Below are 17,069 nucleotides of genomic sequence, written 5' to 3'. Positions count from 1 at the left end.
AATAATATTTTATTGAATCGATATACCACAGTTTGCACACTCATCTACGGAAGAAAATTTGCTTGCTTCCAAAACTTGCAATTATGAATAAAGCTTGTACAAACATTCATGTGCAGGTTTTTGTGTCAATGTAAGTTTTGAACTCATTTGCATAAATACTAAGGAGATGGATCCCTTGCTAAAAGTATGTCTAATTTTATAAGAAACTGCCAAACTGTCTTTCAAAATGGCTGTACCATTTTGCAAAACCACCAGCAAATAATCAGAGTTCCTCTTTCTCAACTTCATTGCCAACATTGCATGTTGTCATTTAAAACTAATTTTTAGCAATTATAATAGGCATAAAATGGTATCTCATTGTTTGAGAAAGTGAGTTTTAAAAAATACACAGAATAATACAAAGTAACTAGAAGACAGTTTGTCACCTTCTTATGGTCTTTAGTTTTTGGTTATTGTTACATGTTTAGCCTATTTCTAGTATATCATTATCATAAATAGTTTTGAAATTAGTGATCTTCTATGAGCTTGTTTGTGCACTTGGAATTTTGAAGTAGTAGTAAAGGAATGAAATGACATTACTGAGTTGTGTCATATAGCATTTGGAAGTGTACTGCTAGGAACTGAAATCAGTCATTGTATCTGAGCTATCAGCAGAACATGAGAATATTTATTTCCCCACAGCCTTTCATACTTGCCTATGTCAAGGATTTTAAATTCTGCTAATCTTAGTGGGAGAAAACTTAAGGAAATTTTAATGTTTTTATTTTGCATTTACCTAACTACAAATTTAGCTAAACATCTTTTCCATTTTTTCATTGTTTTAATCCTAATTCTTTTTTGATGTATAACTTTTACCCATAACTCTGTTTACCAAGCCAATGATAAAATTATCTACTTTTGTACACAGATCTTACACTGCCCTTCTCATTTTTAAATTTGAATGGACTATCAAGGAAGACAGTTCTCTATGTTGATAGTAAAAATAAAGCATATAATGAATTGAGAAGAAAATAAAAAATTCAAATAAATATAAACTAATACTCTTGGAAAGAGGAGATATTGCTTTTATGAAACAAAAAAATGATTTTTAAAAATAATTAACTGGTAGAGACAGAAAAATGCTTCTGAAAATACGAACATCATGGAAGACTTTTTAAAAAATCCATAAACAGCTTAAAATATAAACATGATAAGTAGAGATAATAATTATCTCTACTATAAGAGTAGAAGTAATAAAAGAGCCATCTATGAATATAAAAACCTAAAAATAGACATTGAAATAACACTAAATCTATCAAAGAAGATGATATGCAAAGACACACTAAATCTGTCAAAGAATTAATGTAACAAACTGTCACAGTGCTGAAATACATTCATTTTCAGATTGAAAGAACTTTCCATGTGCCACCCTCTCTTCTGCCAAAATGACCCACACTAAGCACATTATTACAAAAGTTCATAATAAAAGGTATACAGAAATATTATCATAAGCTGATGTAAAGGATCTAAAATCAAAAATAATAATAGAATATAATTAAAATGTAATTTCCAAATTCATTGGAAAATTATTTCAAACGTAAGAATTTTATATCAAATATGAGCATGAAATTGTTATATACAGGATCTCAAACATAATTGTCTGTCATGAATTTATTCAAGATCATACAGAAATGTATGATACATAAAAATGATTATTTAGGATATGAATGATAGTTTAACATATCCCTGAATGATAAATGAAGATCAAACCTATAAAGCAACAAGATGGACAAAGGACGAGTCATAGAATCCAGCACTATAACATTCACTGTTGGTATGACGTGAAGTTATAACCTATCTCCTTTTGGAGAATAAGAGGAGGATGCCTGTAGAGATGCAGGGCCAAGAGAATATAAATCAAATAAATATAGTCATTAATGCCAAATTAAATAGCTAATATCCTTGATACTATTTCTTTTGTAGTGTGAAATTCAAGAAGTGAAGGGATTGGGATAGAGGATTTTGATTTTCATTAAATCTTATAGACATTTTGACTCTTTAAATTATGTGCATATAGATTTTTTCATAAAAGATTATTCAAAACCTTGTAGATACCTTTGATAATTAGAAAGAGTAAAAAGTAGTCTGGAAAAGCTCACAGAAGATGACCTCATTAACACATAACAAATACCTAAGCTGTGATGTTCTTCTGTTGAACATAAATTATTTCACAGAACATTATTATAGAGCCAGAGGTACTCTATAAATATAGTGGATAGAAACAAGTTCATTATAAGCCATATCAGAGTGTAGAGAAAAAGAAGAAAACTGTGAAACCAACAAAAATTACCAATGAGTGACTGCTTCTTCTTTACTCATGACAACTTTAGCCATGCTCTTTCCCTTCCACCTTGTAGTTCAAATTATTAAGTTACATATATTTGTCTTTTTGACAATCTTTGTCTTGGATTAACACTTAAAACCACATAAGGGGAAATTTCTGCTTCAACCTAAGATGTATTATGAGAGATAAAATTTGTGCTCTCATCCAGAGCAAACAATAAACATATAAACTATATGAAGCAATGGTTTTAAGACACTGGTATCAGACAATGAAGGACACTGTTCCCTGAGAAAGAAGACACAAATGAGGTGAATCTGATGACTGCCAGCTTATGGCCTTGATAGAAGTTCCAGGAAGAGGAATAGGGAGGGACAATCTAGACTCAATGCAACAGATTACCTATGGAGATAAATCTAAAAGTCAGGGGAAGACAAAGCAGCTCGAGTTCATAGGGCAAAGTATACAGATGGGGAGTGTAAAACAGAGAGAGAACGCCTTCATTGTAAATACTCAGTTCAGTGCATGGATGAGAGGTAATTACCCAAAGCCAAGGATGGAACAACTGAAAAGGACTAGAGGAAGCAGCAGCTGGCACTGACTCAGGGCTAAGAAGAATGCCTGTTGCCATCAGGTAGACAGAAAACCTAGAATTCATAATACCTTGAGTAGAATAACAGAGAGTGTATGTCAGCAGTGCAAAATAATCAGGCTTATATTATGTATTCTCAACAGGGAGTGAAAATTGGTTTTTGGGAGTCAAGAAAATCTTAGTAATCACAATATTTTATATACCTTTAAAGAATGACAATATATAAATGAATATACCCAAATTTGTGGCATTAAAATTTCATGGGAGAAAAGTGATTGGGGGAAAAATATAAAAAGACTTTTTAAAAGCTAATTTAAAAAATTTTGAGAAACACTGTTCTTACATTTATCATTTTAATCTCAGCTAACAAATCTTAAAAGAAAAATTGGAAATATTTAAATTGTTTTAAGTAGTTTGCATTCTGCAGTAAGGCTTAAGAATATTACAGGAATGCAAAAATATTCAACATGCAATAATAAAAATTTTACAATATCTGCTATCAATAAAAGATTACCAGGCATGAAACAGAGTAGAAAAATTAAAATCTTCTGGTCTTTAAAAGACATTGTTAAGAGAATGAAAAACCAAGACAATGACTGGGAAAATACATTTGCAAATCATATATTGGATAAAGAACTTCTATCCAGAATATGTAAAAAATATAAAATACTAATTTTAAGAAAACAAATATTATAATAAAAAACAGGAAATTATTTGTACAGACAAGGACACTTAACCAGACAGAAATTATAGATGGATAGATTTGGTTGATAGGTAAGTAGGTAGGTAGGTAGATATATAAGGAATGGTAAACAAGCTAAGTGCATAAACATATGCCAACAATTAATTATTAGGAGATTTTAAATTAATATGACACTGGAAGACTAATACATTTAGAAAGGCTAAAAATTAAAAGACTGCCTCTACTCTGAGACCCGGCCACTGCACTCCAGCCTGGGCGGCAGAGCGAGACTCCGTCTCAAAAAAAAAAAAAAAAAAAAAAAGACTGCCTCTACTGAGTTTTGGGAAGATATGGAGGAACAGGAAATCTCAAACGGTGCTGGCAGGAATGCAAAAATGGTAAAGCCAATTTGGAAATCAATCTGACAGTTTCACAAACATTAGATGAAAATACTTACGTACTATCATACTTAAATATGATCTAGCCTCTGCACTGTAAGGCTTTACTCAATAGAATCGAATGCATATATTCATAAAAAGACTTGTACATATGATTTGCAGGGATCTTGTTTATATAAGCATGTCTTGTATTGAATGATTTTGGCTTATCTCAGGCATTGACATTTTCAGTATACCCTAAATATCCAGGACATCCTAAATCTCAGGGTTATGGTTTTTTTTTAATTGGCAAGTTACATAAATTCAGCCAAGGTTTTTTTTTTTTTTTTTTTTCCACCACAGTAATCAGTGCTTATCTCACTTAAATTATGAAACTACTTTTTTTTTTGTAATTTGTAAACTTTTCGATAGGCCAACCTGGATTATGGTCAGGAATTATCAGTAACATATGTGGTCATGTGATCATCACACTCAATTTTTAAAAATTCTTGCAATGCTTACTACTATCTATATTTTTATTTCTGTACATTTCAATGTCAAAGTGCCAAAGCACAAGTATAAATTCTGTGGTGAGTTTTCTGAACAGTGGATATTTATAAGAAAGAAGGAAAGAAAGAAAGAAAGAAAGAAAGAAAGAAAGAAAGAAGAAAGAAAGAAAAGAAAGAAAGAAAGAAAGAAATCTCTTTTAAAGCTCTTAGTGCAACATACAGTTATTCACCTAATCTCAGAAACCATGGAAAGTCATACATAGACCAGCATATACTAACAGATAAGATAAGAGAGGTACCATTTTCTCAATCAGAAAAGTGATTTAAATGACATTTTTGATGAAGAGAAATCTAGATGAAGAAGATAGACCAATTGTGGCAAAAGATGTCATGGCTTTCCAAACTGTATGCTGTCCTCAGTCTTTTAGCTTAAATAATTATTTAAGCATATTTTTATCAGAAGTATTTTCTGAATCCAAAAAGTCAAGCAAATTTTCATGTACCAGGACAAAATGAACTTTAATAATGAATAACTATCATTCTCCGTATTCATGGCATAATCATAGGTACAAATAATTTCAATGAAGAAAAACATTATAAATCTCTTATAGATAAGACCAGTAACAGTAGCAAACTTTTGCAGAGACTCTCTTAATAACTTTAGGGTTAATGAGAAAGACTACACTGTTAATGGTTGAGATAAATAAAAATATTGACGAGTGTTTGTGTGAAGGTACAATGCTTATTCAAAATTGAAGCAAGACATGAATAATTCTCTTGAAAGCATTGGACATTCTGCCCATGTTCTGCATAATGTCACGCACACAGCGTCTGATCTCCTTTCTATTGACATTGAAATAACTGTCATGAAATATTTTTACTTGATTTATACTGTTTGAATCGAGCAATTTATGAGTATATGTACTTTTTTTAGCATTTTGTAGTCTTGCATTCTGTTGTATTAAAAAAAGTTGGTCCTCTTTAACAAATTCAGAGAACGCTGGTTATTGAAGTATTAATTCATGCTTTAATTCCAACGTCTTCCAAATACTTATTAACTGTTTTGTTTTTGTTTTTTGGAGACAAGGTCTTGCCTGAAGTAGCTGGGACTACAGGCACAAACTAATTTTTTATTTATATTTTTTGTAGAGACAGGGTCTCTCTGTGTTGCCCCAGCTGATCTTGAATTCCTGGCCTCAAGCCATCCTTTAGCCTCAGCCTCTTGAAGTGCTAGGATGACAGTATGAGCCACTGCACCCAGTTGGTTGACCTTTAAAATAATCTAGCAATTAAAGCCTATTATTTCTTATGCATAGTTTTCAATACCTTTTTAGCAATAAGAGTATGCAAATTGATAGAAAACCAAATTAGATGATTCAAGGACTGAATTACTTAAAATAACTTGTGGAATGTGTTAAATAAATAATTTATTAAAAAAAAAAAACTCTTTAAATGTTAGGACTTTCCTTAAAAGGGAAAATGTTATTTATATATAGGAAAAGAAATTTCAACTTTAGTTTAAAAATTATTACAGCATTTGCCATAACTATTTTAAAAACAAATTTTAGCCCTTGAAAAATTGATTATTTTACCTGGATGTTACAGAAGGGAAATTATCACACACAGTGTTGCTGAACGAAATGAAAATTAATAACAATGTTCCTTTTTTTGACATTTAAAAAAGTCACTGATCAATAGATGCAATATAATCCTGAGAAAAGAAACACAAGGTATTCCACGAATAATGATATCTTGTGAGTCAACAAATCAAATTTGAAGAACAATTGTCAGATATCTTAATTTTATGCCAGGAAGTTTAGTATACCAACTTATAATGCTAACGTTTGTGTTTACTCATCAGTGAATGTTCAATGGACAAAAGAACAAAAAAGATGGATGCAACCAATGGCGATGTAAATGGAACATAGACCACAATTGCAAGACATTTTATATACAAATTATGCCAAAAAAAGAAAAAAAGAACATTTAAGGATAGCAAAATCCTTAGGGAAAGAAAATTAAATAAATCAGTATGTAATTTAGACAATTATAATTTGTTATAGATAAACAAGGAATAATTTTTAGAATAAGCATGGTATTATTGTTTTGTATAAGCATTTAGAAATAATTCAAATTGAATAAGATACTCGCTAAAGGACCTTACTGTTTATTTTTATTTGCTAAAGATAGCAACCTTATTTGTATATGGATGTTTGTGACAGCTTTATTTTTGTTTGTTTGTTTGTTTTTTTATTATTATACTTTAAGTTCTAGGGTACATGTGCACAACGTGCAGGTTTGTTACGTATGTATACTTGTGCCATGTTGGTGTGCTGCACCCATCAACTCGTAAGCACCCATCAACTCGTCATTTACATCAGGTGTAACTCCCAATGCGATCCCTCCCTCCTCCCCCCTCCCCATGATAGGCCCTGGTGTGTGATGTTCCCCTTCCCGAGTCCAAGTGATCTCATTGTTCAGTTCCCACCTATGAGTGAGAACATGCAGTGTTTGGTTTTCTGTTCTTGCGATAGTTTGCTGAGAATGATGGTTTCCAGCTGCATCCATGTCCCTACAAAGGACACAAACTCGTCCTTTTTTATGGCTGCATAGTATTCCATGGTGTATATGTGCCACATTTTCTTAATCCAGTCTGTTACTGATGGACATTTGGGTTGATTCCAAGTCTTTGTTATTGTGAATAGTGCCGCAATAAACATATGTGTGCATGTGTCTTTATAGCAGCATGATTAATAATCCTTTGGGTATATACCCAGTAATGGGATGGCTGGGTCATATGGTACTTCTAGTTCTAGATCCTTGAGGAATCGCCATACTGTTTTCCATAATGGTTGAACTAGTTTACAGTGCTACCAACAGTGTAAAAGTGTTCCTATTTCTCCACATCCTCTCCAGCACCTGTTGTTTCCTGACTTTTTAATGATTGCCATTCTAACTGGTGTGAGATGGTATCTCATTGTGGTTTTGATTTGCATTTCTCTGATGGCGAGTGATGATGAGCATTTTTTCATGTGTCTGTTGGCTGCATAAATGTCTTCTTTTGAGAAATGTCTGTTCTTAGCAGAACCTGTCAATACTGCAGAAGTCCATTTGTTTAGTCTATTCGGGCTGCCTTAACAACATATCAAGGACTGGGTGGCTTCAACAACAGAAATTTTTTTCTCACACTTCTGAAGGCTCGGGGGGGGTTGTAAGATCAAGGTGCCAGGCAATTTGTTTCCTGGTAAAGGCTCTCTTATTTACTTGCAGACATCCACTTTCTCCATGAATATGCAAATGGTCTTTACTTTGTGCTCTCAAGGGAAGAGAGTGCTCTCTGGTGTCCTCTTTTAGGGACACTAATCCTATTGGATCAGGGCCTCTTCCTTATGGCCTTAATTACTTCCTTAGAGTTCCCATCTCTAAATACAGCAATGCTGAGGATTAAGGCTTCAACCTATAAATTTGTGGAAGGACACAAGTATTTAATCCATAACATACATTGAAAGATAAATGGAAAAAGGAACTGTGGCATAGTCATACTGCAAAATATTCTTTGGAACTCAAAAGAAGCTGTTAATACAGGTTATCATATGGATGACTCTCAAAATAATTATGCTGCTGAAAGAAGTCAGACAAAACATATGTACTGTATTATTGCATTTATATGAAAGTCTGGAAAGTGCAACTAATTTATGATAAAACAAGTAGATTAGTGACTGCCTGGAAATGGGGAAGATGGTTGTTTGAAGTGTGGAGGGCAAGAATTATAGAGGAGCATGAGGAAAATTTTGTGATGGTGGATACGCTCATTATTTCCATGACAGACTTTATTTGTTCATGCATAGTTATGATACAATAAAACTGTTAAAAAATCTTATGATGGCTGCTGCCAACCCATGAGGCTCACTCTAAATATTGTTGCATAGAACTGGAAGGTTTGGTCCGGCCTCTAATTGGGAAATATTGATCTTTTTACCAAGTTCTAGAGATCCAATTCTGCATAATCACTGTCATTCTAATGCTCAAGTCCTCACTGGGTTTTAATTCTAAAACTGCACCTGTCCTTGGAAAACACCTGCATCCTTCATGTTTTCTCCTTATTCTTAAATTACGTGATTCTTCCTGACTGGCATAATTTCACCAGGTACAGTTTGGATTTGCAGTAGTTGCTTTGGATAATTTTGAATATAAGCAAGATGTTTTATTTGAGAGGTGCTCTAGACCAAAATGAGAAAAAAAAAAGACTGTTCAGCCGGGCGCGGTGGCTCAAGCCTGTAATCCCAGCACTTTGGGAGGCCGAGATGGGCGGATCACGAGGTCAGGAGATCGAGACTATCCTGGCTAATACGGTGAAACCCCGTCTCTACTAAAAAAATACAAAAAACTAGCCGGGCGAGTTGGCGGGCGCCTGTAGTCCCAGCTACTTGGGAGGCTGAGGCAGGAGAATGGCGGGAACCCGGGAGGCGGAGCTTGCAGTGAGCTGAGATCCGGCCACTGCACTCCAGCCCGGGCGACAGAGCGAGACTCCGTCTCAAAAAAAAAAAAAAAAAAAAAAAAAAAAGACTGTTCAATTATCTGCGTTCTTTCATTGGAATAAAGAAGCTTCAAATTTCAAGTTGAAATCAAACATTGCTTCACCAAAGCATTCTTTAGTTAACACCAATGAAAATTGTGAAAACGTAAAACTACTTCATGTTGTCAATACATCCAAATCGTGTTGTCCTTCTCTTATGTTATCTTTTTTCCCCTCTTCTTTTTCCTCCCTTTGCTCTTTCTGAGTCAGAGGTACTACTTCAATGCGCCTTAAGAATGCAACCTCCACATGGAGAAGATATTGGTTGTTCTGTAGCCTTAGATCCTTGGGTCATTGTTAAAAGAATCAGGACTTAAAATATATTGTTTTTGAAGAGTTTAGACTTATCATGGCCTCAGATCCTCTAAACCCTACTGATCTCTACCAATCAGAATATCTTTTGGTGAGCCCGGGTGATAAACTTAGGTTGAGAAAAACTAATCATCACAATCCTGAAGATGATTTAAAGCTACTGTATCTTTAAGAAACAATAATACACGCAGAATACTATGTATGCATGTATGTTATTTATAATACATTTATTATATACAAACACATTCATCCTAAATAAAGAACAAACATATTATACAGATAAAAAATCATATCATTAGAATTCACAATTTCTGAGTTTTATCTGACACTTGCAAATCTTCTTATGGTGGTCATAACTTTTAATATCTCAATGTTAATATTTCTTGTCTCTTAAAAATGTAAGAGAAACAATAACTAGTATTATCCTAATTTCTCTAAGTTGTTACTAAATTATGATGAATGTGAAAACACATCATAAAGTTTTCAATAAAAATGTATATAACCCTATAAAATGAAAGATAATAGTATCATTTTAAGTGCAGTGATAAACAAGTAGCACATAAATAGCATTTATTTAACCACTAATTATGATTGTAACTCTTCTTGAAAAGTAAGTATGTGTATTTTCTGTTCTGTATTTTTTACCATATTATAGACAAATACTTGTATTTTAATTGTGCTTCAAATTCAAATTGTTACAACAATCAATTTTTAATGTAATTTTGACACAAAAATATATGTCAAATTAGTTTCTATTTCTGCACACTAAAACTTTAAAACTTTTCTAGAAACCCATGGCTTCTTTTTCTTAACTCTCACCTTCTGTATCTACACAGAGAATTCAGCATGACTTCTTAGGCATTTTTTTTCCTTCTGAATTTGTCTCTCTTTTCCTTTTCTGATCCCCGGCGATTTCTTCGGGGCTTGCTCAGGTCATCTCCCAATGTTTAATCTTATAAGTCACCTCAAGAACTACAAATTTGTGCAGATTCCTTTTGTCTGGATTCCTTTCAATCAAAGGGGGTCTTGTGCTTGTCAGTTTCTTTCTTCTCCTTGAGTATTCACTCCTGACCCCTTCCACTGAGTTTTAGGCCACAGTGAGATCTTCATTCTTATATTCTATTAGTCTTAAAAATAGTGTCTCACTCTTTATATCTTAATTGGTCTTCAATTATTTTCTTCAGGTCTTTGAGGATGAAGAAATAATCTTTTATTTTGGTCACTCGTATAGTGTCTTAATATATTTTTGGATATAAAGTTTAGTTTTCAAAAATACTAGATAGTTGTTGATTGCCTAACTTATAATTCTACATATGTAGGTGAAAGTTACTTAAAGCTACCTAAAGAAATGAAGTACTTTATAGATACATATTTGATACAATATAGATGCAAAGTTACTGAAAATTATGTTATAATGCATACAGTATCAGCTACATTATAAAGAAATGAGCTCTTTCTGGCTGGTTTATATAGGAGTAAAATGCTATCTGATAAGACTATTGAATTTTCAATAGTTAAGGCTAGAGCAACGGAAGGCAATCAAATGGGCTATAAAATACCTATTTCAAAGAAAATATAACATATGAAATTATCTATAAGCTACTACTTAAATTTTATGTGCTAAATTATTTATTATTCTCCCTATAGAGATTTAAAGTCACCTTTGATCACCAAACCCAATCCTGATCCTTGTCCCATCACACACAAATTTGCATACGTAGCATACTCTTCAGAATGCTATGATCAGGTTTAATCTTATGCAATGTTATATGACATTGTAATTTATTTTTCATTAAAACAGGCAACTATTGGTACATGATAGGAAAGGAAATGTTTTAAAAGCAAGCTCCAGAATTGAATTTCGATTTGTATTGGTATTAACAGCAAAAGTTTTAAAGATTTAAATATATGTGTTTTAAAGAGAATCTAAAGCAAATATGAAGTTTACAAATATTAATATACAAGAACATATTAACTAAGGTGGAACAAAGTACTATACATCTTAATTCACCTTTCTATGTAGGTCCGGATCATTTATATTTGCCACATTCTTACAACTGCATTAATTAGGTTTTACAATTTTACTGGTTTTACGGATGAAAAATCTGAGGTTCAGAAAGTTTTAGTAACTTGGTCAAGGTTACATGGCTAGTAAACGAGAGACCCAGGTCTTTAAACCAAACAGCATGATGCTACAAATGGTTTGTAACTACTGTCTTATATTGTCTCCTCTACTTTGTCAATGTTAACATTTACATTCTCATTAGTTGCCAGGGTCTGTTATGAGTATATATGTATGTGTATATGTTCACATATAAATTCACAACAATGCTTTGGGATAGATCTTAGTGTAACCCTATTCTACAGATGAAGATGTTGAAACACAGAGATTAGTAAATTTCCTAAGTTTGCACAGTTGAAATGTGGGAAATTGAGATTTGAACCAAGACTGTCTTCCTGAAGTCCATTCTGTTAACTACTACAATAATATCTCATATAGAAAAAAGACAAAAAAAGTCAACTGAGTTAGCATTGTTATGTTCACACATTTATATTTCATTGTTTTACTGTACAGTTTCTTACTGATCAGTTTTCTTATTTCAATATGTTAATTCATTCTTCTACTTTTTAAGAATAATTCAAATTTAATAGTAAATACTGAGGACAATGAAGATCGATTGACTGACTCATGACATAATATTGTCCTGAAAAGATGTGATTATCATTGGGATGTAAGATATTATAATATTTCCTATTTGTACAATAAAAATATCCAGTATTTCTATTTTGAGGACTCTAGAAATTTCATCTAAGCATCATTTTCAATGACTGTTTTTGATCCAAAGCCTGTCAATTGCTACTTCAACAAACAGTTTTTGTGATGCCCCATGGTAAGTTACTTACAAGAGTATGATCCTCGATAAGCTATGGATTCTATGTTGTACTGGGTTACTGATTTGCCTGCTCAAATTGAAGTGATTTCTTACTTCACTAGATATTATTTTCCTTTTTAATTGTCTAAGATGAAAAGAAGGAAGGCAAAAAAGGAAGTAATGGAGGGAGAAAGAGAGGGAGGAAAGGAGGGTGGGAGGGAGGAAGAAAGGAAAGAACTTAAACACAAAAAGAGAAGCTCAAGTCTTCTTCCTGAGGTCAAAGGTTAGCTACAGATACTCTGTCTCAATGATAATATACGTTAACTTGAGCTTGTAGATAAAAAAGATTGGTGAGTACTAAAATGATGTAGTGTTTTAGGTTCTTAAAAATGACAGCAAAATGGAGGAGGCAGTTAAAAACAATGAAGAAATGCTCAAACACTGAACAAAAGTACCTTATTCAAATCCCAGTTGTTTCGTTGGTAAGGACATGACTTTCGGTAACCTTCCTATACCTCTCTTTACCTTCATTTTTGCACCTGTAAAATGAGGATAATTATGATACTTTGATGAGTTGAACTACACAAAAATATTGTTTATATTCGCCTCTGACCTACAGTAAGTACAATATTAGCATTTGTCATGAGTTATTTGCATTTTTAAAGTTTTTATTTGATTATATGATGCAGTATTTTACCAATGGTTTTTATTTCACCTAACTTGAAATATTTTTTTTTAATTTTTAGTAATAAATTGTTCAGTGGGGCCAATTTATGATGACTCCCCAAACTAACAATTTAATAAATTTAAAAGAAACTTGCATTGATCTGTTTTAGTAATCTACATGCCTCCTAAATCAAAATGATACTTCTAAATTTTATTTTGTTTAAATGCTTTTAGTAGCTCTTTCATAATAAAATAACTAAAAAAGAAAAATAAAAACAGACAAAGTAATAACAGAATACTTATGATTAATCCAGACTGAAATACCCACATTCTATCTCATTTTATACACATGTAAGTTACAAACATAACTTTTTAATTGTCTATCACTAATATATCAGGGCCATACAATTTGCAGAAATAATTTTAATTTTTTAATGAATCTTTTTACATAGCATCACCATTACGCTAAAATCTTGATAATGTTTTTAAACCTGATTTTAATTTGTTTGACAGACAAGCATTGAAAACATTTTTTAATGAATGTAATCAATCTTTTTTTTAAACATGACTTGTACCCACTTTTCTTTGCTTGGAAGCATGATGATTTTAACACTGGAAGTCTCACCATGTTAGGTGTCCTATTTAAGATCATGCTTAAATTGCGTATTTTAAAACACAGACATTTTGTTCATTTTGTGGTTATACTTTCCATCCCACCTCTGTGATTCAAAACACATAAAAGAATAAGTGTTTACAATAGAAATGACAACAAACTTCCTCAAGTAGTACTGCCCTAAAAATTAAAGCAATAATAAAAAATTTCTCCGCAACTCACTGCATTGGTTTTTTAACCATGATTCATCTAAAGAAACACACACACACACCACACACACACACACACACACACCCCAGATTAGAAGAAGATGTAAAATCTTCTTATATAGGTGGGGGGAAACTTTTCTCAAATTCTACTGCTTATGACAGTAAAATCTTTTGACAATTTATCAAAAACTCAGTAAATTCTTGGACTGTAAGCAATGACATAGAAACTTCAAAACAGCCACAGAGGAATAGAACATTTAATTGTTTATATCCTGGAAAGAAAGAAAAAAAAAGAAAAGAACTAGTGAGAAAGAGTTCCAAAATATAAGGACACATGTTATGAAAGTTAGCAATTTTTGTTGTATATGTATTTTTTCAAAGCCCATACAGAAAAACTAGTCCACATTCAACATAAAATGTAATTGGGAACCATGCAATTCATTCATAGAGACATACATTTATTCATTTGTTTATTCACCACACTTCCCACACCACATTCTTCCACTTTAAGATCTGGAGTTAACACAAGTGATTCCAACCGCATCACTTAGTATTATATAAACTTTAACTAGTTATTTGTGGTATCAGGACTTCATGCTGTTGTTAAGATTACATCAAGTAATGAACATAAAATAATTAGACAATCTATGATACATAGTAAATGTTTAATGTATGTTATTCAATTTTATTATTTCATGCATGTCGTTGATCAATATATGATGTGAATCGGGACCTTGATCACAAGCTGATAAGACTATTATGGTATAAAAGGAAAATGCATAAATAATGGTCATGCAATGTAGAAAGTGGAAAAGAAGCGCATAAGAGAAATATGGAAGCATGTTCTAACTTTACAATTTAGAAACGATAGAATACTTGTGGTATATAATATTTTTGACTTCCAATGTATAAATTTTTTCACCTAAACTATTTTTACCCTCTTCTTCAAATGCACAGCTAATCATAACTCAAACCTTTTCTGATCTTATGTGATTGTCTATGTTTTGTTGTTTAATGAAATATAATCTCATCAATCGATTTACTCAACTTTATCAAAATAGACATATTGAAAACTTCCAAGCATGTTTCGAAAGGCCCTATAGATTGTGCATGCTAATTAATTGAAAGAGAGTAGACAATTTCAATGTTAGTTGACTTCAATTTTTGACCATTAGTAATATAAAACCAAAAGCTTTTTAATGACATGTCAATGGCCCAAATATTAATTAACAACAGGAAATCAGAATGTAAGTTTGCCAACTATTTCAAAGTTCTCAGTAAACAGCATTACAAATATTACTAGGGAATCTAAATTACTAAATCAGAATCTTAAAAAGTCAGATTTCTTAAATACAAATTTCAGGTCCACAACTATCTGTCAGAACATGGGGCGTTTGAATCACTCTTTGCCTCAAAATTCACATCTAGAAAACGGTCATAAAATTATTATCAGTCTCTTAGATTTGCCATGACATTAAAATAAGACAATATATGAAAGTGTTCTGGAATGTTCTGGCAGGATTTTAGCTCAAGAAATTTTAGTTATTTTTATTAATATTATGGATTCAATATCTGTATTTGCTCTTGTAATTGGCCTTTCAAATAAGACATATGACACTGCCACAAATATTCTATATTAGCAGAGATATTTCACTCAGAAAACTGAGCTGTTAACCAATATTTTATTTTTTCATAACTTTCCCCTTTTATATTGAAAGTACCCAATTTTGGAAAATATGCTGCTGCCTACGAATCTCAATGCATACCTCATCTTAACTAGGGTATCTGTTTTATCACGGTATCTAGCTAGTTATCTCATCCTTTCTCAAGAGACAGGCAGACTCTGTTCATGTACCTCATTATAAAGTAATTGAATCAATCCTAAGACCTCTTTGCCATTCTGTAAGCATTCTACATACTGATAGCAAGCCTTGCAACTCATTTAAACTTCTCACCAAACCAATTTCCTATATTTTGTATTTCCTAGATAGCCGCAGTTAAGTTTCAAACATACTTCACAGGGATAAAATTTATACACAAACATTCTTTTTTAAAACATTATAGACATAAAGATAATTTTATGATTACTGAACATACCTAGGGAAATTTTTACCAACAGCAGCAGTTAAATTTTGATTACAGTGTACTGAATCGTATCTATGTAAGTTGTGACATGGATACATAGCATGAATACAGCTGGAAGCTTTTTAAAAATCACAACTGTAAAAAACAAAGAGAGAGAGACTTCATGTTTACCTGAGGGTCAGTCTGCAGAACAATTTTGATTTTCTAGTTTCATTGTCAGATAAGATCCATGATAATGTTATTCAGCATGTGAGTGTCATGGCGTGTATCATTTGTAAACTCTCCCTCATCATCTTTTTCATATTCATTACAGAATAAAAGGCAATAAGATAGGATCATGGATAGCATTGAACATGATATTTATTCAAATCATCCTGAGATTGTAAAAAAAAAAATCACAAGAGCAGTTTTTTTTTCTTTCCTAATGGATTTTCTGCAATTGTGGTGAATCATTTTAATTAATGTCTAAAGTTTCAGTTAAACTTATTTTTAAAGATATTTAAAACATTTGGCAGCATGATAATTTAGAGTAATCAAATTTCTACTCGTAGAAAAAAACAGTGTTTTCATTATATAGTGTTAGACAATCTGTGCTATTATATCCAATGCAATGATACAGAGCACACTTCAGCAGCCAGAGTTTATCTTCCTCGGTGCAAGATTTCACACATGACAGATTGCAAATTATTATTGTGTGGCTCTGTGATATCATCAGTTACCATTATTACATAGTAACCACGGTAGTAAGGAGATTTTCATAGGGCTGTATTTTTAATGGACTTCAGAACCAAAAGCAGAACAAAAGCAAACACCCTCATTGAAGCATTTTTTTTTAAGTAAAGACATCACACTAATTTTAATGTTTTATTAGCTTGTTTTAGAAAACATTGGCTTTCTAAGTAGTCTATGTTCTAAATGTTTTAAACTCAAATTCATAGCAAAATTAAAATTCATGGCTAAATATCTTTTCTTGATAGGGAACTGGGTGAGAATGTCACTCATATCAACTTCTAAGATGTTTAAATGAAGATAAAAGGCTCACTTAAATCCAAATATGTTATTATTGATGTCCCAATAAAGGATTTTTAGTTACATGGATTATATTTCTCCCGTTGAAAATAAATAAACTCAACAAGTATTCTCTGGGGAGACTGAGAATAATAGTTTGCTTTTTACATGAGCTTATTTCCAAATTAGGAAAACACTCACAGAGAGACAGACAGCTATTTGCTAGAATCAGTTTGGTTCGTAAAAG

This window comes from Trachypithecus francoisi, unplaced genomic scaffold (genome assembly GCF_009764315.1).
Source record: "Trachypithecus francoisi isolate TF-2019V2 unplaced genomic scaffold, Tfra_2.0 Lachesis_group19, whole genome shotgun sequence".
NCBI lineage: Eukaryota > Metazoa > Chordata > Mammalia > Primates > Cercopithecidae > Trachypithecus > Trachypithecus francoisi.
This window is presented reverse-complemented; position numbering follows the sequence as displayed.